This window comes from Schistocerca serialis, chromosome 8, assembly GCF_023864345.2.
Source record: "Schistocerca serialis cubense isolate TAMUIC-IGC-003099 chromosome 8, iqSchSeri2.2, whole genome shotgun sequence".
NCBI lineage: Eukaryota > Metazoa > Arthropoda > Insecta > Orthoptera > Acrididae > Schistocerca > Schistocerca serialis.
Window position 1 is genome coordinate 314,165,923 of NC_064645.1, and position 27,111 is coordinate 314,193,033.

Genomic DNA, 27,111 nt, shown 5'->3' on the forward strand with positions numbered 1-27,111 from the left:
TCTTCACTCTCAACGGGTGACTGTGTGGTGTGCAATGTCCAGTCATGGAATAATCGGTATTCCTTGATAGTATGGTGACTACCGAAAGGTACGTGAGGGATTTGGAAGATGACTTCACCCCCATTATCCAAAGCGACCCTAATTTCGACAAGATGTGGTTCATGCAAGACGTAGGTCTACCCCATGGAAGCGGGAGAGTGTTTGATGCTCTGGAGGAGCACTCTGGGGACCGTATTCTAGCTCTAGGATACCCAGAAGCCACTGGCATTGGCCTCGATTGGCCACCATATTCTCCGGATTTGAGCACATGCGACTCCACTTTGTGGCGCAATATTAAAGACAACGTGTACAGCAATAACCCAAAAACCATTGCTGCGCTGAAAACAGCCATTGAGGGGTCATCGAGAGCACTGATGTCCGACACTTCACCGGGTCATGCAAAATTTCGATATTCGTCTGCGCCACATCATCGCAAATGGTGGCAGGCATATTGAACATGTCATAACCTAAATCCGAATATCTCTAGTGACGTAGACATGTCGAATAAAGTGTGTGAACGCCGCAGTTTGTAACTAATTTACGTTTTGTTACCCTGTATTAAGTCTTCTGATATTCATCACGTTTCTTCTCTTAAAATCATAAACACGGTTGTACAGCACCTTGTTCATTTTTTTATATCCTACTTGCATTTTAAAACTGTAAATATTGTAAGCTGAGCGGGCATTTTTCGTTACCAGCCCAAATAGGAAGGATAATAAAACGAAAGAAAATGAATGGTGAAGTGCACAGTTTATTTGGAGGAAACATCCTTAATCTGCTGTCAAAATACAATGGAAAACAATATATCAACGTAGCTGCAAACTGGAGACTTAAACAAGCTGGCACGATCACGAATTACTTGGTCTGTTTGTTAAATTTAACTTTCTTACATGGAAAGAAACGTACCTCCTCACTATAAAAAGCAAAAAACAAAAACGAGATGTTCCGGTCCATAAGATATTCGTGCAAAGCAGAGGTGTACTAACTATTTTTTTTTAATGCACTGTCCCATCCTGCGTTAGTAATTACTCTCGGCTTTATGTGGGTAAACAATATTTTTCGGAATTAAATTGCCATCATGCTCTGAATGTTCGAGCATGCTGATCAAAACTATGTTTTAGGTCGGGAATTTACATGATTTATGCAAAACATCACCACTTGAATCCCTTGTAATTTTTTCATCAATCCATCGGAAACATTTTTAAAACATGTTGTTTATTTCATCGGTATGTATCTGTTTTGTATCTCGTGAACACCTAGGTCATTTATGATGTTGTATTCGTGCCTATGGAATTGGCAGTTATATCTTTGTGTTCTCAAGGCAACACACTGCTCGTTTTCAGGGAATGATAAGCGATTTTGTGTACACCTTGGCTTTTATTTCGTTGGTGGAGAACGAGTGTTACTGTAGCTAACTTTCTGTCGACATCACCGCAGTGGTGTAGCTATCGACAACAACATTTGGCAGAATAAATGCAAAGGAAATCAAATGCTTTATTTTGTACTGTATTTCGATATGCCACGTGTCGCCTGAAGTCCGAATATGCGGTTTCGCTCTTTGTGCAACGCCGCTCAAAGGTAATTAAATTTTATATTCTGGTTTATTTCGATATGGAAAATTCCGCTTGAAGTCGCTATTGTGTTGTATTTCGTTTGCATAAAGCTTTCTAGTGGTAGACGCGGTATAGTCAGTGCGCTAACTGCGATCAACGCACTGAGATCTCCTGTGCGTGGGTTACATCACATCACGTCGTATCTTAGTGTTAGCGAAGGGTTTACTATGTTTTCGTTGTTGTTTCCGCCGGCAAGTGAAGGTTTACGTAGACTAAAAGCTGCTTACTGATCACAGGAACGCTATGGCAGAGGTGCAAAATTTACACTTAGGTGACAATAGTCGCGGGAAATCTCTGAATATCGTGTCTGACTGAAATCTGGTTTCGTAGCACAGAGCGGATCAGGTTGTGGAAAGGGGCCCAAATCAGTTGCTGATAGTTGCACAAGCATACAAACTTTATTTTGCTAAAACACTTAATCACACATGAACTTCAAAGAATTCAGAAACAATACGGCTGAAGGCCAGAACACAAGTTATTAAAATTATACGGGAATACACATGGCTGAAGGGCTTAGGTACAAAATAGAAGAACTGAGGGCTTAAAACCTGGATAACAGAATTTGTTCTGGCCTTTAAAAAGTTTTTAGTTTTAATTTAAGACAGCTGAAGGCCTTATCTTAAAATATTTCACATAAAGTTCGGCTGAAGGCCATATACTGAACATTAAAACAAACTAAATTAATACTTGGCTGGAGGCATCACACAGTATTTGAGACTAAAAGAAAATCACAATCCAAAATAACAGGACAGTGGTGTTCAGAAGTTTTCCAAGGGTCGGCCTGGGGACTAAACTCTAACATAAGTGTGGGTGAGACAGGCAGCCAATCGTAATACTAAATAATCAGATGGCAACACGACCTAGGGATGGTTGAAGAACCAATCAACAACCTAATCAATTCTCTCCCACCTGACCGATGGCACAACAACTGAAAATATCAGCGAGGACGAAGAAACAAGCAGCACTATGTCTTGACAGTTGGCTTCTTAATACAGTCAAGGAACAATAACCACTCAAAAAATATGAACAACGCCAAGGCTGTCGAACTACATGCCTTGCCGGACATCATCAACACGGTGAGGAAAACGCACGGCCATAAAACTATGCTAACGACCAGGGCAGGTAACCAGAACGTTAACGGCCACAAGGCAGAAAATACCACTAGTGCACATCACTAGTTATTTACAAACAATTCAACAGTTAAACACCATACAGGGAGACAGCTGCAAAATTTTGCCGACTCCAGCACACCATACGTAGCTGCTTGCGGGAACCACCCAGGAAGCAACAACCGACAATGAACAAAGAGATGTCACAGCAGTTGAGGTTTCATAACAGGTTAACTGATTACTCAACTCCAGTATCCAGGTCCGGTGGGCGGCGAACTTAGCAGCTCTCGCAACTAGTGCCTCACAAATCCGACCCCACGTGCAAGCCGCCAGCGGCCCCGGCCTGACCTCGCGCCGCGGAGACTTCCCCGCTGCTCTGTCGCAACCGACTGACTCCTCACACACACACCACCACCACACGGGAATATAGCGGTCACACGGAAGATGGTACAGCAGTATTAGTATCGATAAGCGCTGCTGCTGCCACTGGTGGAGGCAAGTCAGCAACTCATTATGGTAGTAGCTCAGGGAGCAATAAGACGCTACTCAGTTGTGAGAAAATGTCAAAGAAGAAATGCCATCTACACAAGCCGGCCACGGCTCGTGGACCTTCTCATGCCCAGCGTACATCTACATCTACATCTACATCTATACTCCGCGAGCCACCTTACGGTGTGTGGCGGAGGGTACTTATTGTACCACTATCTGATCCCCCCTTCCCTGTTCCATTCACGAATTGTGCGTGGGAAGAACGACTGCTTGTAAGTCTCCGTATTTGCTCTAATTTCTCGGATCTTTTCGTTGTGATCATTACGCGAGATATATGTGGGCGGTAGTAATATGTTGCCCATCTCTTCCCGGAATGTGCTCTCTCGTAATTTCGATAATAAACCTCTCCGTATTGCGTAACGCCTTTCTTGAAGTGTCCGCCACTGGAGCTTGTTCAGCATCTCCGTAACGCTCTCGCGCTGACTAAATGTCCCCATGACGAATCGCGCTGCTTTTCGCTGGATCATGTCTATCTCTTCTATTAATCCAACCTGGTAAGGGTCCCATACTGATGAGCAATACTCAAGAATCGGACGAACAAGCGTTTTGTAAGCTACTTCTTTCGTCGATGAGTCACATTTTCTTAGAATTCTTCCTATGAATCTCAACCTGGCGCCTGCTTTTCCCACTATTTGTTTTATGTGATCATTCCACTTCAGATCGCTCCGGATAGTAACTCCTAAGTATTTTACGGTCGTTACCGCTTCCAATGATTTACCACCTATGGCATAATCGTACTGGAATGGATTTCTGCCCCTATGTATGCGCATTATATTACATTTATCTACGTTTAGGGAAAGCTGCCAGCTGTCGCACCATGCATTAATCCTCTGCAGGTCCTCCTGGAGTACGTACGAGTCTTCTGATGTTGCTACTTTCTTGTAGACAACCGTGTCATCTGCAAATAGCCTCACGGAGCTACCGATGTTGTCAACTAAGTCATTTATGTATATTGTAAACAATAAAGGTCCTATCACGCTTCCCTGCGGTACTCCCGAAATTACCTCTACATCTGCAGATTTTGAACCGTTAAGAATGACATGTTGTGTTCTTTCTTCTAGGAAATCCTGAATCCAATCACAAACCTGGTCCGATATTCCGTAAGCTCGTATTTTTTTCACTAAACGTAAGTGCGGAACCGTATCAAATGCCTTCCTGAAGTCCAGGAATACGGCATCAATCTGCTCGCCAGTGTCTACGGCACTGTGAATTTCTTGGGCAAATAGGGCGTAGTGCAGCCACTCGACATGCCATGGACTCCACAAGTCGTTGGAAGTCCCCTGCACAAATATTGAGCCACACTGCCTCTACAGCCATCCATAATTGTGAAAGTGTTGCCAGTGCAGGATTTTGTGCATGGAGTGACCTCTCGATAATGTCCCGTGTCGGGCGGTATGAGTGGCCAAATCATTCGCTCAGACTGTCCAGAATGTTCTTAAAACCAACTGCGAAAAATTGTGACCTGGTGATATGGTGCATTGTCGTCTATAATATGTCCATCGTTGTTTGCGGACATGAAGTTCATGAGTAGCTGAAAATGGTCTCCAAGTAGCTTAACATAACCATTTCCACTCAATTATCGAATCAATTTGACCACAGGACCCAGTCCATTCCAACTAAACACAGCTCATACCATTATGGGGCCACCACCAGCTTGCACAGTGCTTTGTTGACAACTTGGGTCCGTGGCTCCGTGGCGTCTACGCCACACTTCAACCCTACTATAACCTCTTACCAAATGCAATAGTGGCTCGTCTGACCAGGCCAAGGTTTTACAATCGTCTAGGGCGCAACCGATATCGCGACGAGCCCACAAGAGACGCTGCAGTCGGTGTCGTACGGTCAGCAAAGGCACTCCCGTGGGTCATTTGTTGCCGTAGCCCAACAACGCAAAATTTAGCCGTACTGTCGTAACGGATGCGTTCGTCATACGCCCCAAATTGATTTCTGCGCTTATTTCACGCAGTGTTGCTTGCACTTGAGTACTGACAGCTCTACGCAAACGCCGCTGCTCCGGGTCCATAAGTGAATGATGTCGACCACGGCGTTATCTGTGGTTCAAATGGCTCTGAGCACTAAGGGACTTAACTTCTGAGGTCATCAGTCTCCTAGAACTTAGAACTACTGAAACCTAACTAACCTAAGGACATCACACACATCCATGCCCGAGGCACGATTCGAACCTGCGACCGTAGCAGTCGCGCGACTCCAGACTGTAGCGCCTAGAACCGCTCGGCCACACCGGCCGGCTCGTTGTCTGTGGTGAGAAGTAATACCTGAGATTTGGGTTTCTCGGCACATGCCTGACACTGTGCATCTCGGAATACTGAATTCCCTAAAGATTTCCGAATTGGAATGTACGGTGCGTCTAGTTCCAACTACCAATCCGCGTTTTAACTCTGTTAATCCCTGTCGTGCGGTCATAACCACGTCGGAAACCTTGAATCGCCTTAGTACAATATGACAGCTCCGCCAGTGTACTGTTCTTTTACACCTCGTGTACGCGTTACTGCCGCCATCCGTATATGTTCATATCGCTATCCCATGACTTTTGTCACCTGAGTGTATTGTTCAGGATCGCTCATATGGGAACAATTTCGACGACGGAAAAATTGTAATACAATAGCACCGTCGTTCGTGACCGTAATCAAGTCCTCTAATCTAATATTGTTGCATAAAAATAATAATAACAGTTGATTGTGTCTCAGTGACGAGTATAAGTCTTTCGATTGGATGACACTTCGGCTGGCCGGCCGTTGTGGCCGAGCGGTTCTAGGAGCTTCAGTCTGTAACCGCGAGACAGCGACGGTCGCCGGTTCGAATCCTGCTTCGGGCATGGATGTGGTGTCCTTAGGTTAGTTAGGTTTAAGTAGTTCTAAGTTCTAGGGGACTGATGACCTCAGATGTTGAGTCCCATAGTGCTCAGAGCCATTTGAAGCATTTTGAACACTTCGGCTACTTGCGTATCCCTAACGTACCCCAGTAATCCTCATTAGGCAATTGAGCATACTGTTTAGTGTGGAATCCGAACCACGTGTCGTTCCTGGTGACTTCTCACATCGTCAGCAGGTGAAGGCTAGATTAATGACAAACTGAGAAACACGGTAGTCCGGCCAGGATCGGATGCCGCTACCTCTCGGCTTACAAACTCCGACGGCCTAAGAAATAATGGAACTGTTCGATGTGCCACTTAGGGATGCGAGACGTTTATCGCAACTATTAAAATAACACTGTTACTAAGTCGTACGGAATAAGCAAATAATACATTCCGCTTTTGACCATACTACAGTTTTTCCACCAACAGACAAGTGAGTTTTTTCAGATTTTATTACAATGCTTTTCATCAGTTTTAAACGAATCAATAACATTCGCGGGTTGTCGCTGTAATAGACAGCCCCAGAGTTTAGAACGGTGAAACTTCTTAAAAATGATATTAGTTACTTAGACAGAAATAACTGTGAAGATGAAACTTCTTTATTAAGTTTTTACTTAAACTGCTGAGTGAAACTGAACCTAACTGAGCCTACTTTCTCTTTACTTATCCTCATCATTCCAACACTGAGCTACTGAATTTGGCCTGACAAGCAGAACTCAGACTTTTTCTATATATTAATTACCCACAATATTCAACGCTAACGCGATCTGGCTGCTTTAAAATTAACCCATAAGAATGACCCTAACAAGAGGAAATCCTAACAATAACCTACACATTACATAACTCACTCACCTCACAAAAATCTTCATTACCCGAACTACCGCAATTCAGCAAACGCCAATACAGCCAGCTAAATAAAAGATTCTAACCACTGTAGGCTCTAACTACTAATAGGCATATGGTCAGCAAAGGAAAGATTTTGTCCCAAAGGAAACAATTAATTTTTACCCTAATAATGTGACATCCAGTTTAACAAAATATATAATTGTCCGTGACATCCAGTTCCAAAAATTATATAATCATGAATAATACTCAATCTCGAATTCGGACACGTCCAGATCGTCCGCTCGCGCTAATACTGAAAAGCTCCAACACTGCTAATTACTAACCTCTAACCTCCATCACTGCTGACTACTCACACCCAACTTCCATCACTGCTGGCTGTTCACCTCCAACTGATGAGTCCGATCAGCAACAGAATATCTTGCACAGTGCTGTCAGAGTTATTAACGCAAAGAGCTACATAGCGCTGCCAACATACAAACGCATAAACAGCCTACTTACAACGGCAACCAGACACCGATAGCCCTGTATAGTCACGATCTTACACAGCCGAAAAAAAAGTAATAATAAAATCTGGTTCATCAATTTAGAGGTTTCCAATTCTCTGAGGATTTAATGTTGTAACAGCACATGTGGTAGTACACGAAATTATTTCATTTACAGATCAATAGCACAAGCGGTTCTTAGGTACAAAGTATCGACCCGTGCTGAAACATCCATCCTAGTATGTGGTGTAGGCTCCACACGCAGGCGCTGACTCTGACATCCTGTCGATCGTACAGATGGTGAAGACTGTCCTGGAATAACGTTATTCCACGCCTGCTCGACATGTTCACGTAGTTCTGTAATAGTTGTTGGTTGACTAGTCACACGAGTCACTTCCCGTTCGTCATGTCCAAATGTGAGCGATTGGAGACAAGTCTGGACATCGTGCTGGTCAGGGAAGTTGCTGCACGTCCTGCAGACCACGTTGAGTTTCACGAGAAGTGTATGGTCGAGCATTATCCTGTTGGAGCTACACGTCACCTTCCTGTTGCAATAAGTGCAAGATAACGGGTCTAGCAACCTCCTGCACATACAGAGCGCTGGTTAGCGTTCCCTTCAGAAACATCACAGATGAATGAGAGTTATGGCTTATCGTACCCCAGACCATAAGGCCTGTGGTAGGGCTCAGCAAGTCTACGTCATTCACGCAAACGACCATCAGTTGTGTGCAGGCAGAATCTTTTATCGCTAAAGACCGTGGCGAGCCATTCCATCTTCCAAGTGATCCTCTGACGGCTCCACTCGTGCCGTACACATCGATACTTTGCGTGAATGGAATACTGGCTAAGGTGTGCGTGCTTGTAGTTACACCGGTCCGCAACATTTCGTGTTGACACGTCTGGACTCACAAGCTCTTTTATCTGTGCTGTGATAGTACGATTTGCCACTGCTGCCCTTAGAATACAACAATCCTGGCAGGCATCTGTGCTGTATGGACGTTCAGAACCTCGTCTACGGGTGTGAGAATGTTCACTTGACCACTGATGACAGTAACGTTGCACAACTGACGTAGTACGTCCCACTTGTGGGCCATTCTTTGAAAGGAACATCCTGCCACTCGGAAGGCCACAATTTGACCTCTTTCAAACTCACTCAGTTGGCTGTAGCAAGCGCGAGTGGCTTGGTTGCCTGCTTGCTTGCTTCACACGTTTGCCCACACTGAGACTTTTGGCTGTGAACATTCCCTTTTAAAGGCCAGGCGCAGCTCTGGTCACCATGCCCCTTCGCTATCTGTTGGCGGACGACGCTGAAACCACTAAGAGTACATCTTCTCGTACTATCCCCAGGTGGCATATGACGTCATCAGATCAAAATCTACATCGTCTTTCCAGATGTATTAATTTTTTTGGCAGTGTATTTATGAGTTGGGGTGGGTTGTTTGGAGAAGGAGACCAGACAGCGAGGTCATCGTTCTCATCGGATTATGGAAGGATGGGGAAGGAAGTCGGCCATGCCTTTCAAAGGAACGATCTAAGCATCTGTCTCGAGTGATTTAGGGAAATCACGGAAAACCTAAATGAGGCTGTCCGGACGCGGGATCGAACCGTCGTCCTCCAAAATGCGAGTTCAGTGTTATATTTATTAGCCTGCAAAATCTTAGTTACTTCCATGCGTGCCACCACAATCGTACCATGCGACCTTTTTGTGTAGTTCTGTTTGTTTGTCAACAATGAATAAAACACAGGCATCTAATTATTTTTAGGCTATTGTTCTGGAAGAGACAAAAGCAAAAAAATTGGGCAGTGTCATATTTGTGTTTAAATATTATGTTTCAAAATGCATGTGCGTAACGCTATAAACGGTGGTGTCACTGCTAAAGTAGACTCTTTCAATTGTCTTACAGCAGATAAAATTTTCGCGTTCTGGTTTCTTGTTACGAACGTTTCAGCGCACTAGACAATGTACGTGGGTCATAAGAAATAATTAACAGATTTCTTGAGTCTATAATTTTGTATCCCGCATGGATAGGCAGCGCGTGGGTCTGCTCCTGTAAACTGAAAGGTAGGCTGAATGTAGGAAGGGAATAGGAGCAGAAAAAGGTGAAATACTTCGGTACTGCTTGTATATTTTACAAGTTTACTATAATCAAAATTATGACTTCATAATGGTTACTTAACTTTGGCTGAGATGAGCACGTAGGTGCGAAGCAGTACAGGTACGAACGCTAACAGCTACTAGTTTATTTATTTATTTATTTATTTAAATATCAAGTTCCGTAGGACCAAATTGAGGAGCAAATCTCCAAGGTCATGGAACGTGTCAGTACATGAACTCACAACATAAAATGTAATAACAGATAAAAATAAATGTTCATGAACCTGAAAGAAAATCTGTCCATAAGCTTAAGCAAACGCTATCAGCAATACAATGAGAATCATCTTAATTTTTCAATTAACTCCTCGACAGAATAGGAGTGACCCATGAGGAAACTCTTCAGTTTCGATTTGAAAGCGCGTGGATTACTGCTTAGATTTTTGAATTCGAGTGGCAGCTTATTGAAAATGGATGCAGCAGTATACTGCACACCTTTTTGCACAAGAGTTAAGGAAGTCCGATCCAAAAGGAGGTTTGAAAATGCTTCAAATGGCTCTGAGCACTATGGGACTTAACTTCTGAGGTCATCAGTCCCCTAGAACCTAGAACTACTTAAACATAACCAACCTAAGGACATCACACACATCCATGCCCGAGGCAGGATTTGAACCTGCGACCGTAGCGGATGCGCGGCCACAGACTGTAGCGCCTAGAACCGCTCGGCCACTCCGACCGGCTGGAGGTTTGATTTCTGCCGAGTATTAACCGAGTGAAAGCTGCTTATTCTTGGAAATAAACTAATATTGGTAACAAGAAACGACAATAAGGAATATACATATTGAGAGTCCAATGTCAAAATACCCAGACTCGTGAAAAGAGGTCGACAAGAGGTTCGTGAACCCACACCACTTATTGCCCGAACCGCCCGTTTCTGAGCCAAAAATATCCTTCTAGAATGGGAAGAGTTACCCCAAAACATAATACCATACGACATAAGTGAATGAAAATAAGCAAAGTAGACTAATTTACGTGTCGAAATATCACTCACTTTCGATACCGTTCGAATAGTGAAAATGGCAGTATTAAGTCTCTGAGCAAGATCCTGAACGTGGGCTTTCCACGACAGCTTACTATCTATCTGAACACCTAGAAATTTGAACTGTTCAGTTTCACTAATCATATGCCCGTTCTGTGAGATTAAAACGTCAGGTTTTGTTGAATTGTGTGTTAGGAACTGTAAAAACTGAGTGTTACTGTGATTTAACGTTAGTTTATTTTCTACAAGCCATGAACTGAGGTCATGTACTGCTCTACTTGAAACTGAGCAAATGTTGCACACAACAAACATCCTTTACTACCAAGCTAGTGTCATCAGCAAACAGAAATATTTTAGATTTACCCATAATACTAGAGGGCATATCATTTATATAAATAAGGAACAGGAGTGGCCCCAACACTGATCCCTGGGGCACCCCCTCACTTGACAGTACCCAAATCAGATCCCACATCACAACCGTTATCAACATTGTGAATAATGACCTTTTGCTGCCTGTTGCTAAAGTAAGAGGTGAACCAATTGTGAGCTACTCCCCTTATTCTGTAATGGTCCAACTTCTGGAGCAATATTGTGTGATCAACACAGTCATATGCCTTTGTTAAATCAAAAAATACGCCAAGTGTTCGAAACTTTTTGTTTAGCCCATCCAGTACCTCACAGAGAAAAGAGAATATAGCATTTTCAGTTGTCAAACGACTTCTAAAGCCGAACTGTACATTTGATAGCAAATCGTGTGATATAAAGTGATCAATTAACCTTACATACACAGCCTTTCCGATAACTTTTGCAAACACTGATGGCATAGAAATAGGTCTAAAATTATCTACATTATCCCTTTCTCCCTTTTTATAAAGCGGCTTTACTACTGAGTACTTTAATCGCTCAGGAAACTGACCATTCCTAAAGGAAAAATTGCAAATATGGCAAAATACAGGGCTAACATGTGCAGCACAGTACTTTAATATTCTACTAGACACTCCATCATAACCATGAGAGTCCTTAGTCTTCAGTGATTTGATTATTGTCTGAATCTCCCTCTTGTCTGTATCACAGAGGAGTATTTCAGACGTCAATCTCGGAAAGGCATTTGCTAAGAAATTTATATGATTTCCTGTAGATACTAAATTTTTATTTAATTCACCAGCAATGCTCAGAAAATGGTTATTAAATACTGTACATATATCTGATTTATCAGTAACAGAAATATTATTACTGCAAACTGACTTTATATTGTCAACCTTGTGCTGCTGACCAGATACTTCCTTCACAACTGACCATATGGCTTTAATTTTATCCTGTGAATTAGCTATTCTATTTGCATAGCACATACTTTTTGTCTTGCTAATAACATTTTTAAGCACCTTACAATACTATTTGTAATGGGCCACCGTAGCTTGATTGTGACTACCTCTAACATTTTGATATAATTCCCGCTTTGTTCTACATGATATCCTTATCCCACTAGTCAGCCAACCGGGCTGTCCATTACTGCTAGTACCCCGTTTAGAATGTTCTAATGGAAAGCAACTCTCAAAGAGCATGAGAAATGTGTTATGGAAAGCATTGTATTTATCATCTATATTATCGGCACTATAAACATCTTGCCACTCTTGTTCCTTGACAAGTTTTGAAAAACTCTCTATTGCTGTTGGATTAACTTTCCTACGTAGTTTGTAATTAAATACGACATTGGTTAGAGTACAAAAACCTTTTAGTGTTAAAATTTGTGCATCATGGTCTGAAAGGCCATTCACCCTTTTACTAACAGAATGCCCAGCTAGTAATGAAGAATGAATAAAAATATTGTCTATGACTGTGCTACTGTTCCCCTGCACCCTAGTTGGAAAAAACACAGTTTGCATCAGATCATATGAATTTAGGAGATCTACCAACAAACTAGCATTGAAGTAACTGAAGTAACAAAGTCTGTAATGGCTAGCCCCCTATGAAGTAGAAGCTGAGATGCTTGGCCGTCAGCTCGGAATCAAATGGGTAGAATCTGGAGCGGCGTTCGTAGAGCTGCACTGCGCCGGCTAGAGAGCGCTGTCGTCGGTGTCAGTGTCGTAGTGCCAACCTAAGAACTTGCACCTACGCCGTGGCATCGTAACTATCGATACCAGATATAAGATGCTTCACACTAAATCTCTGTAAGTTATTACTCGTAATTAATAATTCTTAGTACGTCCGACGTACCATCCTATATGTAAAGCTGAACAGAAAACCACAGCACTTCATTAAGCATTGTCTAACTGGAAGTGGCATGACCTTGCCTTTCTCTCACCTTTCAACCGACTTACCAAGCCAGTTACTGCAGGACCTATAGTTTAATACAGACTTCATGACACAGCTTAGCATTTTTGACACCAACAAAGGGTTTTTGGAAATAAAAATTCGATACCCCACAGAGAAAATTGTACGTCTGCCTAAGAAACACAAGATTATGGAAAGGAAATTAACTCTGCCAATGTGCTGAATCGATAGTATGTGGGAGTATATCTCTTCTTTACTGACATACGTGTTTCTCTTCCGCGCGAACATGCGGACAACCGACCCATTGCTGACTTTAGGAGGTAGACCTCCTTGAACTCACGAAAAGCAGGTGATTATCGTCATTTTTTTCAAATAAAGTAAAAGGAATGACTTTTGTGTCCACATCTTACGCTCCCTTTAACTGTTGTGCCAGGTGGAGGGGCCCCTTGCAGCCGTAACATTCATCGTCGGCGGCAATTCCCAAGCCCTTCTACAGGATCTGTAACAAAATAATGTTGTGTAAGTCGTTTTCAATATATTTTCTATCAGTATACATAGGACAATTAAGGAATATTATGTTCAAACAAAATGGTGACGTGTTGAAACAAATATCATTTTCTGCGCCTGCAAAATCGAGACAAAATCGTGCACCGAAAATAGAATTTTGAAGGTATCGCAAGAAGGCTACGTAAGCTGATGGAGAATTCGATTTAGAATGCCGGAATCCAATGCCGATCAAAATCGTTTGTATCATTCTCATGTTATGTTCTCGCCAATTTGAAAAATATGGTTTAGAGAAAAACGTGTGTCAAATTTCTGAGTTACCTTTTTTTACCTCTACTCAATGCTGCCAAAGCAGAGTTACTAAACAGAGCCTTCCGAAATGCCTTCATAAAAGAAGACGAAGTAAATATTCCATAATTCTAATCGAGAACAGGTGTCAACATGAGTAACGTAGAAGTAAATATCCTCGGAGTAGTGAAGCAACTTAAATCACTTAATAAAAGCAAGTCTTCTGGTCCATACTGTATACCAATTAGGTTCCTTTCGGAGTATGCTGATGCATTGGCTCCATACTTAACAACCATATACAACCCTCCGCTCGACAAAATATCCGTACACAAAGACTGGAAATTTGCACTGGTCACACCAATATTCAAGAGAGGCAGTAGTCCACTACATTACAGGCCCGTATCGTTAACATCGATATGCAGCAGGATTTTAGAATATATATTGTGTTCGAGCATTATGAATTACCTCGTAGAAAACGGTCTATTGACACACAGTCATCATGGGGTTAGAAAACATCGTTCATGTGAAACATAACTAGTTCTTTATTCACATGAAGTGTTCAGTGCTATTGACAAGGGATTTCAGATCGATTCCGTATTTCTGGATTTCCGGAAGGTTCAAATGGCTCTGAGCACTATGGGACTCAACTGCTGTGGTCATAAGTCCCCTAGAACTTAGAACTACTTAAACCTAACTAACCTAAGGACAGCACACAACACCCAGCCATCACGAGGCAGAGAAAATCCCTGACCCCGCCGGGAATCGAACCCGGGAACCCGGGCGTGGGAAGCGAGAACGCTACCGCACGACCACGAGATGCGGGCTTTCCGGAAGGTTTTTGACACTGTACCACACAAGAGACTCGTAGTGAAATTGCGTGCTTATGGAATATCGTCTCAGTTATGGACTGGATTTGTGATTTCCCGTCCGCAGCTCGTGGTCGTGCGGTAGCGTTCTTGCTTCCCACGCCCGGGTTCCCGGGTTCGATTCCCGGCGGGTCAGGGATTTTCTCTGCCTCGTGATGACTGCGTGTTGTGTTATGTCCTTAAGTTAGTTAGGTTTAAGTAGTTCTAAGTTCTAGGGGACTGATGACCATAGATGTTAAGTCCCATAGTGCTCAGAGCCATTTTTTGTGATTTCCTGTCAGAGAGATCACAGTTCTTATAACTGACGGAAAGTCATCGAGTAAGGCAGAAGTGATTTCTGGCGTTCTGCAAGGTAGTGTTATTGGCCCTTTCCTGTTCCTTATCTATATAAACGATTTTGGAGACAATCTGAGCAGCCGTCTTCGGTTGATTGCAGATGACGCTGTAGTTTATCGACTAATAAAGTCATCAGAAGATCAAAACAAACTGCAAAAAGATTTAGAAAAGATGTCAGAATGGTGCGAAAAGTGGCAGTTGACCCTAAATAACGAAAAGTGTGAAGTCATAGACATGAGTGTTAAAAGGAACTCGTTAAACTTCGGTTACACGATAAATCAGTCTGATCTAAAAACTTGTACCGAGCGAGGTGGCGCAGTGGTTAAACACTGGACTCGCATTCGGGAGGACGACGGTTCAATCCCGCGTCCGGCCATCCTGATTTAGGTTTTCCGTGATTTCCCTAAATCACTCCAGGCAAATGCCGGGATGGTTCCTTTCAAAGGGCACGGCCGACTTCTTTCCCCGTCCTTCCCTAATCCAATGAGACCGATGACCTCGCAGTCTGGTCTCCTTCCCCAAACAACCCAACCCAGATATTCAGATTGTCAGAGCTTTAAAAAGCAACAGGTCCCGTAGCACATTTGCTGACCAGCTAATAGCCCACAATCACAACCCAACTACTATAGAAACAGACTTAAGAACCACTCGGCCACTCCGGCCGGCTCTTCACATTTGCATGACACCTATTGGAGAACTCTTTACTGTATATTCGATTGCGTTTCCGTACACAGTATTCCGCTGTTCCACATATTAAACGCACATCTGCGATTAGGCACTTCCCCCAAACCCAGAAGGCATGTTATCAATCTCTTCTGCCTCATTTTATCGCAAATCTTCCGTGAAAGACAATAGCTTTAAACACGTGCCTCACACGACTTGCTTACTCGGGCCGGGTACGCCTGAAGTACTCGCTGGCATCCATTGGTTCTTTGTCTCAAAATATTCAGTTTAGAATCGTCTACACCCTGTATAATTGTTACTCTCAAGTTAGAGACATCAACGAAAAGGACGAAGAATAATGGAAAGGAGAAAATATATAAAAAGCAGCTACTGCAGCAGGCAAAAGGGAACACAGACCTCTAAAAAATTACACTGATAAAATGTGCAAAATGGCTAGTCTCTACAGCACGCACGAAAACTAGAGAGATATATGCCGCCTATAGGGAAATCAAAGAGAAGTTTTGAGAAAGAATATTAGGAGCCTATGCGGAAAACCAGTACGAAGCATCTTACTCATATGTACCTCGCTACTAAGCAACGAAGGCAAAGCTAAAATGCAGGCCACAGAAGGATTACATAAGGAAAATGACAAGACTAAAACAGAAAGGGAAAAGGAAGTAAATGATGACAACGTGGGAATTATGATAGTGCGAGAAAAATTTGACCGTGTACTGGTAGAGCTGAGTTGAAACAAGGCACCTGGAGTAGATGATATCCCCCCATAACTGTTCCTGCATCCTGTTTCTTAAATAAAAACTAAACGAGGCATACACTGAACTACGTATTCCATAAGATGGTGATTGATCTTCGATAAATCGCGGAACGTCGCAACTAGTGATAGTTTGTCATTTAAATATTTTATTATATGCTCACTAAATGTGTAAGTAGCTGGGCTATTTCAGATCCAAACTGTAGCCCATAGCTACGTAGATGGTTGACAAGCCTGGAGTACATACCATCTCAAAAATTTTAGAAGATGTAAGGAGTGATGCTGGGCGATAGTTATTAACACCTGTATAGTCAATCCTCTTCGGCCGAAGAGCAAGACAAAATACTGGAAGTTCCAAAGTGTTCATTTTTTTTAGAGCAGACCATTTGTCTCTTTTACACAGAGTAAAATGAAAATGACTATTACTCTCTTGTCTCTCCTATTTGTCTTCATCTACTACTCTTGCTGCTGCTGCTATTACAATTACCTCTTACGGTATATTGATAATTTTTACTTATGGACCGTCTCACAGCAACTGAATAAAACACAATTTTAGTGCCATACGCGTTTCGCCTTTATTTTCTGCAAGGCATCATCAGTGGCAGGTTGCGTGGACAATTTCTTACATATTACGTTCCTGTTGCATTTTTGGTGTTGTTCTTCTTCTTATGAATGCCAATTTGCGGATTTTTTCGCGCGTTCCACAGCACTATGAACTGAACGCTTGTTTCAATGCAGTGTTTTGGTTTCTGTCAGACGGTCCATAAGTAAAAATTATCAATATACCGTAATATTACACGCAACTGAGGAAGACAGGACTAAAAAAGTTGAAGATGACAATTACCTCTATTTATCTCTCTATATTTTATTCCCTTATTCATCCATCACTCACTCAGTCACCCACTCTGCTTTTCGTCTTCATTATCACTCTATTCCCTAATTATCTCTCTCATGTTTTCCTGTCCTCTTCCACTCTCTCTTCTGTTTGTCTTATTTTCTAATATACCACTCTTCACCCAACCACCCCCTCTCTTAGTGCCTCTCTTCCATTCCCCTTTTCTTTTCCACACCATTATTTTCCTTTGCTTCACCTCTGCTCCCTTCTGTTCCCACATCCTTTCTATTCTCTACTTCTCTTCCTCTTATTTCTCCTTTCCTGCACTCTCCTTCTGTGGTGTGCGTACTGTAAGACCTTTGGTACACACACCATCAGATTATTTGACTTGTCGCTCTAACAAAGTAGGCGAGTGTCAGCAATATGTCTCGTGGTCTTACCGTGGCGTGTTTAGCTTCTGCCGTTAGGTCATACGATAGAAATGCCACTTGCACACTTAAAGTATCAGATTGACGGTGACCAACTTTAAACAGAACTTGATTATTTTTCACACACATTTATTAAAATAATAAAAAGCACAGACATTACGTAACTTGATTCTGGATGCTGTTTGCAATTGACAATCTGAAGTTCCTTTGGTCTTGGTACGTTAATCTTATTCTCACATATCTCTGATACTTGACAAAGTGTCTATACACATCTCTTCATGGCTATGTACAGGAATATGATAATCTTATTAGGTGCATACTGAAACTTGACTATAGACTGGTACAGACTAATGCAGACTGGTACAGACTGGTGCAGACAAATGCAGACTGACTAATCGGAGGTCTGTACACTCGTTATAATACCTCACGCGTTCAGGTATCACTGCACGAGTGTGATCCGCAAGGAGAAAAGGTTCTACATTAGCAGCAATCTCATTGGCTGCGTTACATATTAATACGCGGATCGGCGGAAGCAGAATTTGGTCCGTCTCTAAGGCAGCGCCATCTCGTAGTGCGGAGAAGGACGAGCGCTGCGCGTGCGCTGTTGTGCTTAGCGGGGCGCGCTCTAGTGGGAAAGTTGTGTACGCTCTGACTATGGAGAACTATGTACACAACACCTTCCAAATCTTCTGCAACCCCCTTTCCTTAGTCTCCTAAATTTCCTCTTCACTGGCCCTCTTCCTCTCCCTTCAGTTCCACTCCTTCTCATCCTCCTCATTTTGCATGGTTTTTTTTTTCCTTTGCTCTTGGTCTTCCTTTTGATGATTTGCTTTCTCATTTACACTTCTCACTCTTCTTTTCTTTCACGTATTCCCTGCACAATGTGCCTGGCCGGTACCATGCCGCAGAGACAGGCCGAGTAGGCTGGCCTCGCGGTCCCCTGCCCACCGCCGCCTCCGCGCTGCTCGTGGTCAGTGTGCCTTGTGCTGTCCTGGCGGCGGCACGCGTGTGGGGTCACGCAGGGGGCAGTCGATACGCGCGCCCGACACTCCGGAAATAGCGCCACCATCCGTCACAGCCGCAAACGCCGACACGGCGCCTCGGACGGAGACCCTCCTTCCTTCCGGCCTGCGCGACATATACTGCCCTCCAGATCGACACTCCGTAGATTCGCCGACTGAGCAATACTCGTCTACGTCTACGTTGCACACCGGAAGCCACAGTATGTTGCGTGCTGAAACGTACTTACAAGGGGAGGCCACGACGTTTGGAACGCTGATTTACTGCAAACTTCGTACAATCGTAGTACCCCATGAGGATAACAAGATGTGTAAGCCGTAGCGCGTACTTCTCAAGCGTTATTGAGAAAATCGTAAGATAATTTCAGTCGTCGAATATATATCTATGCCGGCATGGTAACTCAGCGTGTTCGGTCAGGGGGTTAGCTGCCCTCTGTAATAAAAAAACTGAGTTAATGGATCAACCACGAACTGAATCGGGTGTCTTCCGACGTCCGTCCCAAGCAGATACAACGAACGAAAACGAACAAAATACCGGCACGGTAGCTCAGCGTGTTCGGTCAGAGGGTTTAGCTACCCTCTGTAATGAAAAACTGAGTAAACGGATCAACGAACAACCTGAACGAGTGTCATCGGACGTCCGCCACAAACAAATTCAACGAACAATATGGAACAAAATGAGATTTACGTACTTGCTTTGGCAGTACATATACTAAAAGTGGAACGATACAGAGGAGATTAGCATGGTCCCTGCGCAATGGATGACACGCAAAATCGTGAGGCGTTTCACATTTTTGCCGGCACGGTAACTCAGCGTGTTCGGTCAGAGGGTTAGCTGCCCTCTGTATTAAAAAAAACTGAGTTAATGGATCAACGACGAACTGAAACGAGTGTCTTGTGACGTCCACACCGAGCAGATGAAACGAACAAAATGAGTTTTTTTTTAAAAAAGAAAAAAGTAAAATGCGTAATAAACTGTGAACCAACTGTTAAAAAAAAGAGGGTTAGTTACCCTTTATAATAAAAAAACTGAGCGAACCGATCATCGAACAAACTGAACGGGTGTCATCGGACGTCCGCCCTGAAGAAATTCAACGAACAATATAGAACATTTTTTTTTTTTTAAGTGTTTAGCGTTCACGCCGCTGGATCGCTCGATCGAGTTCCGTTCGTCAGTTTTTATTTTTATTTTCAACACGGTCATTTCCTTTATTATTTATATTACAATTGATATAATGGGGAAAATACGTGTAATCGGATGAAATTTTATTAAAGTTACAATGTTATTTGGCAGTCTACTAATTTTTATTATCACAAATAATGTAATAATCATAACTATCGACTAGTAAACGACCAAATGCGTAAATTCATACTGAAACTGTATGCTTGTCCGTGATCTGAGAAATCCCTTATACCTGGAAGGAGCCCGAAACGACTTGTGACCTCCAAGTTTTGACCGGCACAGACGGCTTTCGAAAGATGTACAATTAATCGTCGCTTTCGAAATTACGAGTAAAAGTTGCAGGATGGTATTTTTCGTAAAAACATGGAAAACATACAGTTAAACGGCACCAGCTACATTGAATAAATGCTATGTTTCCGCATACGCAAGGTCTTTTGACGTTTTCCGTGGAAAAACAAACCTCGTTAACATTTTCAAAAACCTCTCTTTCACATGATAATCTGGAAGCAAACCATGCATAACGCAGTATTTCCTAAAAAATCGGCTGTGATAATTGGTTATGCAGTATCGAGAGTATTTTAATAACGTCTTCCGAGAAGCAGTTTCTCGTTCTCTTTCGATTAAGTTTTGAAGACGCGACCAAGCACGCATTTTCAGTATCGCTTTATGCGTTTGGTCGTTTACTAGTCGATAGTAAACGCATGTTTATATTATATTACGAATATTATATTATTTGTGATAATAAAAATTAGTAGACTGCCAAATAACATTGTAAATTTAATAAAAGTTCATCCTATTACACGTATTTTTCCCGTTATATCAATTGTAATATAAATAATAAAGAAAATTACTGTGTTGAAAATAAAAAACAAACTGCGAACGGAACTTGATCCAGCGGCTTGACCGCCAACCATTTTTTTTTAAAAACAAAAGGAAAAGAAAAAAACATTTTTTTTTTATTGTTCGTTGAATTTGTTCAGGGCGGACGTCCGATGACACCTGTTCAGTTGGTTCGATGATCCGTTTGCTTAGTTTTTTTTATATTATAAAGGGTAGCTATCGCTCTGACCGAACACGCTGATCTACCGTGCCGGAACCGCTCGGCTGCGGCCGTTTCGTGGTAAAAATGGCCACGCACAGATTGTATATTTGACGACCGAAATTATCTTGCGATTAGCTCAGTAACGCTTGAGAAGTACGCGCTACTGCTTACACATCTTGTTCTCCTCATGGAGTACTACGAGTGTACGAAGTTTACAGTAAATCCACGTTGCAATCGTTGTTCCCTCCCCTTGTTAGTTTAAAAGTATTATTTTCCTTCACTCCTGTTCCATTTACATTTTGTAAGAGGGTAGATAGATATTCCGTACCTTTGCACATGGTTTCTGTCCTGAAATATATTAATTAAAATTGTTATGTCTTCCTGGCTCGGTGACTCATTGACAGAGCGACAGGCTATGGATCTAAAGGTGTCCGTTTCAACCCATATAGAAATTTTCTGACTGTGCGAATAATCTCATATTATAAAAACGTATGTATGTATTTTTGTCCAACATCCCCTCCTAGACCACTGGGCCGATTTCAACCAACTTGGTACACATATCGCTTACCGTCTGTAACGAATCGCTCTTGGGGTAAAAACTGCCTGCCTGTCAAAGGGATGGAGGTGGAGGCGAAAAAGGAGTTTAGCTCCTACATTAGTTCCTGAGATTAGCCTTCATTTTTATAGAATCATCAGTCATCTGACGGATTTGATGCGGTCCACCAAATACTTCTCCTGTGGCAACCTTATCAATTCAGAGTATCACTTACAACATATGTCCTCTTATTTTCTACATGTGTTCCAATCTCTATCTTCCTATACAGTTATTACGCTCTACAGCTCTCTCTAGTCCAATGGAAGTTATTCCTCGTGTGTCTTAACATATGTCCTGTCATGGAGTCCGTTCTTCTTGTCAGTGTTTTCCATATATTCCTTTCCTCGCCGATTCCGTTGAGAACCTCCTCAATTCTTACCTTATCAGTCCGTGTTTCAACATCCGTCTGTAGCACCACGTCTCAAATGCTTCGATTACCTTCTGCTCCGGCTTAGAGCTAGCGTCTTTGACTAGCAAAGATGTCCTGGGTCCCGGTTTGAAAGCCAGCCACTGCTCATGTTGTGAATAAAATTCATAATCAATGGTGGACGAAGGTTTTTGGCATAAGAAGTTACCCTCGTTCTCACAACGGTCTTCTCAGAGATGGCGGGCTAGCGGACAGAAGTTCAGGGCGCTCTTTTGCCCAAACGGCTGCGTTAAAGACACACAGTGTGTGTTCACAGGATACGTTGCCTGTAATTGGAAAAGTGTTATGTTGATCTCTCCATTGGCAAAAGATTCCGGACTAGTCCCCCATTCGTATCTCCAGGAGAGAAATGTCAAGGTGGAGGGAAATGTCAAGTGGCAGGTGACGAACGGAAAAAATGAAGTAATCAACGAAAGGATAACGTTCTACGAGTCGGATCATGTAACGTCAGCAGTTTGAACGTTGTAGAGAAGCTAGAAAATCTATAAAGAAAATGTAAATGCTCAATCTAGTATGGGGGTAAGTGAAATAAGTACTGATGATAAGGACTTCTCATCGTACGAATATAGGATAACATCAACAGCAACAGAAAATTGTAAGCGGCAGTAGGATTTGTTATGAATAGGAAAGCAGTGAAGAGAATCTGATAATGTAAACAGTTCAGCGATACGGTTGTTCTCATCATATTCTACAGCAAACCAACACCGACAATAATAGTTCAGGTATACATACCGACGTCACAAGCAGAAGATGAAAGTGAGAGTATTCACTGATCAGCCAGAAAATTACGAGCTCCTACCTAATAGCCGGTATATCCACCTTTGACACAGATAACAGCGGCGACGCGTCGTGGCATGAAATCAATGAGGCCTTGGTAGTATGTTGGAAGGAGTTGGCACAACATCTGCAAACACATAACTAACCTAATCCCCGTAAATTCTGTGGGGGGGGGGGGGAGGCAGAGGCTACATTCAATCAAATCCCAGATGTGTTCGAACGGGTGCAGAACTGGCGAGTTGGGGGACCAGCGCATCAACTGTAACTCCCTACTGTGTTCCTCTAACCACTCCATCACGCTCCTGACCTTGTGATATGGAGCATTATCTTTTTGAAAAATGCCACTGTCGTCGAGAACGATGGTCGTCATGGAGGGGTGTACGTGGTCTGCAACAGGTGTGCGATACTCCGTGGCCGTCATGGTGCTTTGCACGAACTCCGCAGCACCCACGGCTACTCACGTGAATGTTCCCAAAGCATAATGGAGCTGCCGCCAGCTTGTCTCCGTCCCACAGTACAGTGTCAAGGAACTGTTTCCCTGGAAGACGATGGATTCGAGCCATCCCATCGGCATGATGAAGAAGGCATCGGATTCATCAAACCACGCAACGCTATGCCATTGCGCCACAGTCCAGTGCTGATGGTCACTCGCCCATTTCAATCGTCATTGCCGATGTCGTGGTGTTAACGAGAGCACATGCACGGGGTCGTCGGCTGCTGAGTCCCTCGTCAGGAATTTTCGGTGCACATTGTGTTCAGATACACTCGTACTCTCTCCAACAATAAAGTCTGATATTAGTTCTTGTTGTGGCGTAACAAGACAGCCACGCCACGGAAGTAGCCGAAAGGCACGCGTTTAGTTCACGCAGGCAAGAGATAGGTCTGTAACAGGATACGTAATGAATGCTATAAAGAAAAGTATGTAGCTTCTGGAATACTTAACTTTAATCCATCCCTGGTACATCGCTATTGACGATATAAGTGAGATTCCATAGATACATGCGATGTTACTAATGGCGCCTTGCTAGGTCGTAGCCATTGACTTAGCTGAAGGCTATTCTAACTATCTGCTCTGCAAATGAGCGAGGCTTCGTCAGTGTGCATCGCTAGCTACGTCGTCCGTACAACTGGGGCGAGTGCTAGTCCGTATCTCGAGACCTGCCTTGTGGTGGCGCTCGGTCTGCGATCACACAGTGGCGACACGCGGGTCCGACATGTACTAATGGACCGCGGCCGATTTAAAGCTACCACCTCTCGTGTCTGGCGGTGACACCACAGTTCTGCCACAGTTTGCCGCTGGTCCTGTTTTACCAGTCTGCTCAGCCAAGGACTTTTGACATCTATAACGAGGGGTCGCCGTCCAACCCCGCGACGGTTGAACGTGATTTCACCCTGGTTTCACCACGTGTCGAAGACACCACAGCACTCCTCGAACACCCGTGGAATTTCCGAAATGCTCGTGCCGAGCATCCGAGACGACATAACCTGTCCTCAGCCGAACTCAGATAGATCGCGTGCCTCCTCTATTCTACACACGGACAGCACGCTCACCGATACTACACGCACAGTGCGTATGGCTGACTAGCAGTCATTTCTCACCAGATGACGTTGCTATCACCTGGACGGGTTTGGTTCAAATGATTCAAATGGCTCTGAGCACTATGGGACTTAACATCTGAGGTCATCAGTCCCCTAAAACATAGAATTACTTAAACCTAACTAACCGAAGGACATCACACACATCCAGGACCGAGGCAGGATTTGAACCTGCGACCGTAGCGGTCGCGCGGTTCCAGACTGAAGCGCCTAGAACCGCTCGGCCACTCCGGCCGGCCTGTACGGGTTATGTCGTTAGTAGGTCGGTGGTCAAAAGTTGTGGTTGATCATGAGGATACTGAACAGGTAATTCAATGTAAGGGGAGATGAAAATCTAATGTCCAAGAGAGACTGGATTGCGGTTGTAGGGAAAGGAATCGAAGAAAGGGGAGAATATGGTATTGGCAGAAACAAAGAGGGACGGGACTAATTGCGTTCTGTAATAACTTTCAGGTGGTAATAGCGAAGAACCACAAGAGGAGGAGATATACTTGGAAAGGAGCCGGAGTCAGGGGAAGTTTCCCGCTGGATTACATCATGGTCGAAATTGGTGGATTGTAAGACGTGCCCGGAAGCAAATATAAACTCAGATCACAGTTTACTAATGATGAAGAGTAAGACTGATGTTTGAGAGAACCTTCCAGAAGAATCAGTCTGGAAGAAAATGGGATACTGAAACACTAAAGAATGATGAGATGCGTTTGAACTTCGCTAAGGATGTGGATACTGGCGATAAGGAATACCAGAGTAGGCAGTCATTTGAAGAGCATTGGAAATCCATAAAAATGGCAGTCACAGATGTTGGACAGGTAAACATGTGCACAAGGTAGGCGACGTCGAAGAGACCTTGGGTAACACAAGAAATACTTCAACTGCTCGACGAAAGAAGAAAGTACAAAAATTCTCAGGGTAAGACACGAATACAGGAATATAAAGTGCAGTGAAGCCAAAGCTAAATGGCTGCAGCAAAAATGTGGATGGATAAAAAAAGAGTCAGAAGGACTGTCTCAGCATATAGAAAAGTTGAAACAACATTGAACCAAATTAAAAGAAGGGTCGTAACATTAGCAGAACAATGGGAATTTCACTGTTACACGTAGAGAAGAGAGCGGATAGACGGAAAAATTACATTGACGAGCTCTATTAGGGGGAGTACTTGTCTGACGACGTGACTGAAGAAGAAATTGGGGTCGGTATGGAAGATATAGGAGATCCAGTATTAGAACCAGAATTTAAAATAATAATAATAATAATAAAATCTGGAAGCCTTGATACCAAATAAGGCAGAAGGGACAGATAACACTGCATCGGAATTCGTAAAATGATGCTGTTCAAGTTGGTGTGCAGAAAATACGAGACTAGCGACATACCATCAGACCATAGGAAATATATAATCCACAAAATCCGACGATAACAAGGGCCAATAATTTCAACATAAGCCGCACAATCAGCTTAACAGCTCATACATTCAAGCTGCTGGTATGACTAATTTACAGCGAATGGAAAAGAAAATTGAGCATCCGTTTGATGACCATCAGTTTGGCTTGAGGAAAGGTAAAGGCACCAGAGAGGCGCTTCTGATGTTGCGTTATATGATGGAAGGAAGACTAAAGTAAAACTGAGAGACGCTCGTAGGATTTGTAGACGTAAAAAAAAGCATTCGACAAATTAAAGCGGTAAAAGTTATTCGAAAGTTTTAGGAAAGTAGTAGTAAAATATAGGGAAATGGGTGATATTTGGTATGCACAAGTCCCATGAAGGATCAATAATATTGGACTACCAAGTACTCGGATTAAAATGGATGTAAGACAATATTGCAGCCTGTTACCACCACTCCTCAGTCTGTACATTGAAGAAGCCCTGACTGCCTTAAAAGTAAGATCAAGGGTGGGGTTAAGATTCAGGGTAAGAGGATCTCAGTTATAAGATTCGCTGATGACATTGTTATCCTAGGTGAAAGCGAAGGAGGTTTCCAGGAACTGCTGAATGCAATGAACTGTCTAATGAGTACGGAATATGGACTGAAAGTAAACCGGAAAAATACCAAAAGAGTGGGAAACAGCAGAAATGAGACTAGCGAAAAGCTTAACATCAAAACTGGTGTTCACAAAGTAGACATAAATGAGTTCTGCCACGTTGGAAACAGAACAACCCATGACGGAGGAGGCAAGGAGGACGTCAGAAGTTGACTAGCGCGGGCATAGAGGGCATTCCTGGCCAACTTAAGTTTACTCGTATCAAAGACAGGCCCTAATTTAAGGAATAAATTCTAAAAGTGTAGGTTTGGAGCACACCATTGTGTGGTAATGAATCATGGATAGTGCGAAAATCGGGACACAAGAGAGTCGAAGTGTTTGCGGTGTGGTGTTGCGGAATGCTGAAACCTAGGTGTATTGGTAAGATAAGAAAAGAGGGGTTTTTTCGCAGAATTGGTGATGAAAGAAACATATTGAAAACACTGACAAAAAGAATAGACAGAATGATAGGACATGTGCTAAGAAATCAGGGAATAACTTTCATGTTACTAGAGGAAGGGGTGGAGGGCAAAAATGTAGGGGAAGACAGAAATTGGAATACATCCAGCAGATAATTGACGGTTTAAGGTACAAGTGCTACTCTGATATGAAGAGGGTGGCTCATGATATCAGTCAGAAGACCGATGATTCAAAAGAAAAAAGGTATTGCTTCACTGCAATTGCATGTTTCCTATCTGCGATGAACATGTAACAGTTCTCTCAGTTATCTAGGGAGCCAAACCGTCACTACTAAGCGTTAACTGCTAACTAATATTGGCGAGTCAGTTGCAAAGACAGGCAGAACTCGTGACTCATCGCCGCTACACAAAGGATTCAAGCCAACACTTTCTTT

The 27,111-nt window shown here is 43.1% G+C and overlaps 1 protein-coding gene and 1 non-coding gene across 2 annotated transcripts in view; both read left to right on the forward strand.

Annotated features, from left to right (window-relative positions):
* The window catches only part of LOC126416993 (inactive dipeptidyl peptidase 10-like), a 1,159,463-nt gene that overhangs the window by 549,586 nt on the left and 582,766 nt on the right, over positions 1-27,111 (forward strand). The gene's annotated exons all lie outside the window — the stretch shown is intronic.
* On the forward strand, positions 19,312-19,419 carry LOC126417662 (U6 spliceosomal RNA). Its single transcript, XR_007575741.1, has one exon. It is a non-coding gene; the product is annotated as a U6 spliceosomal RNA (small nuclear RNA).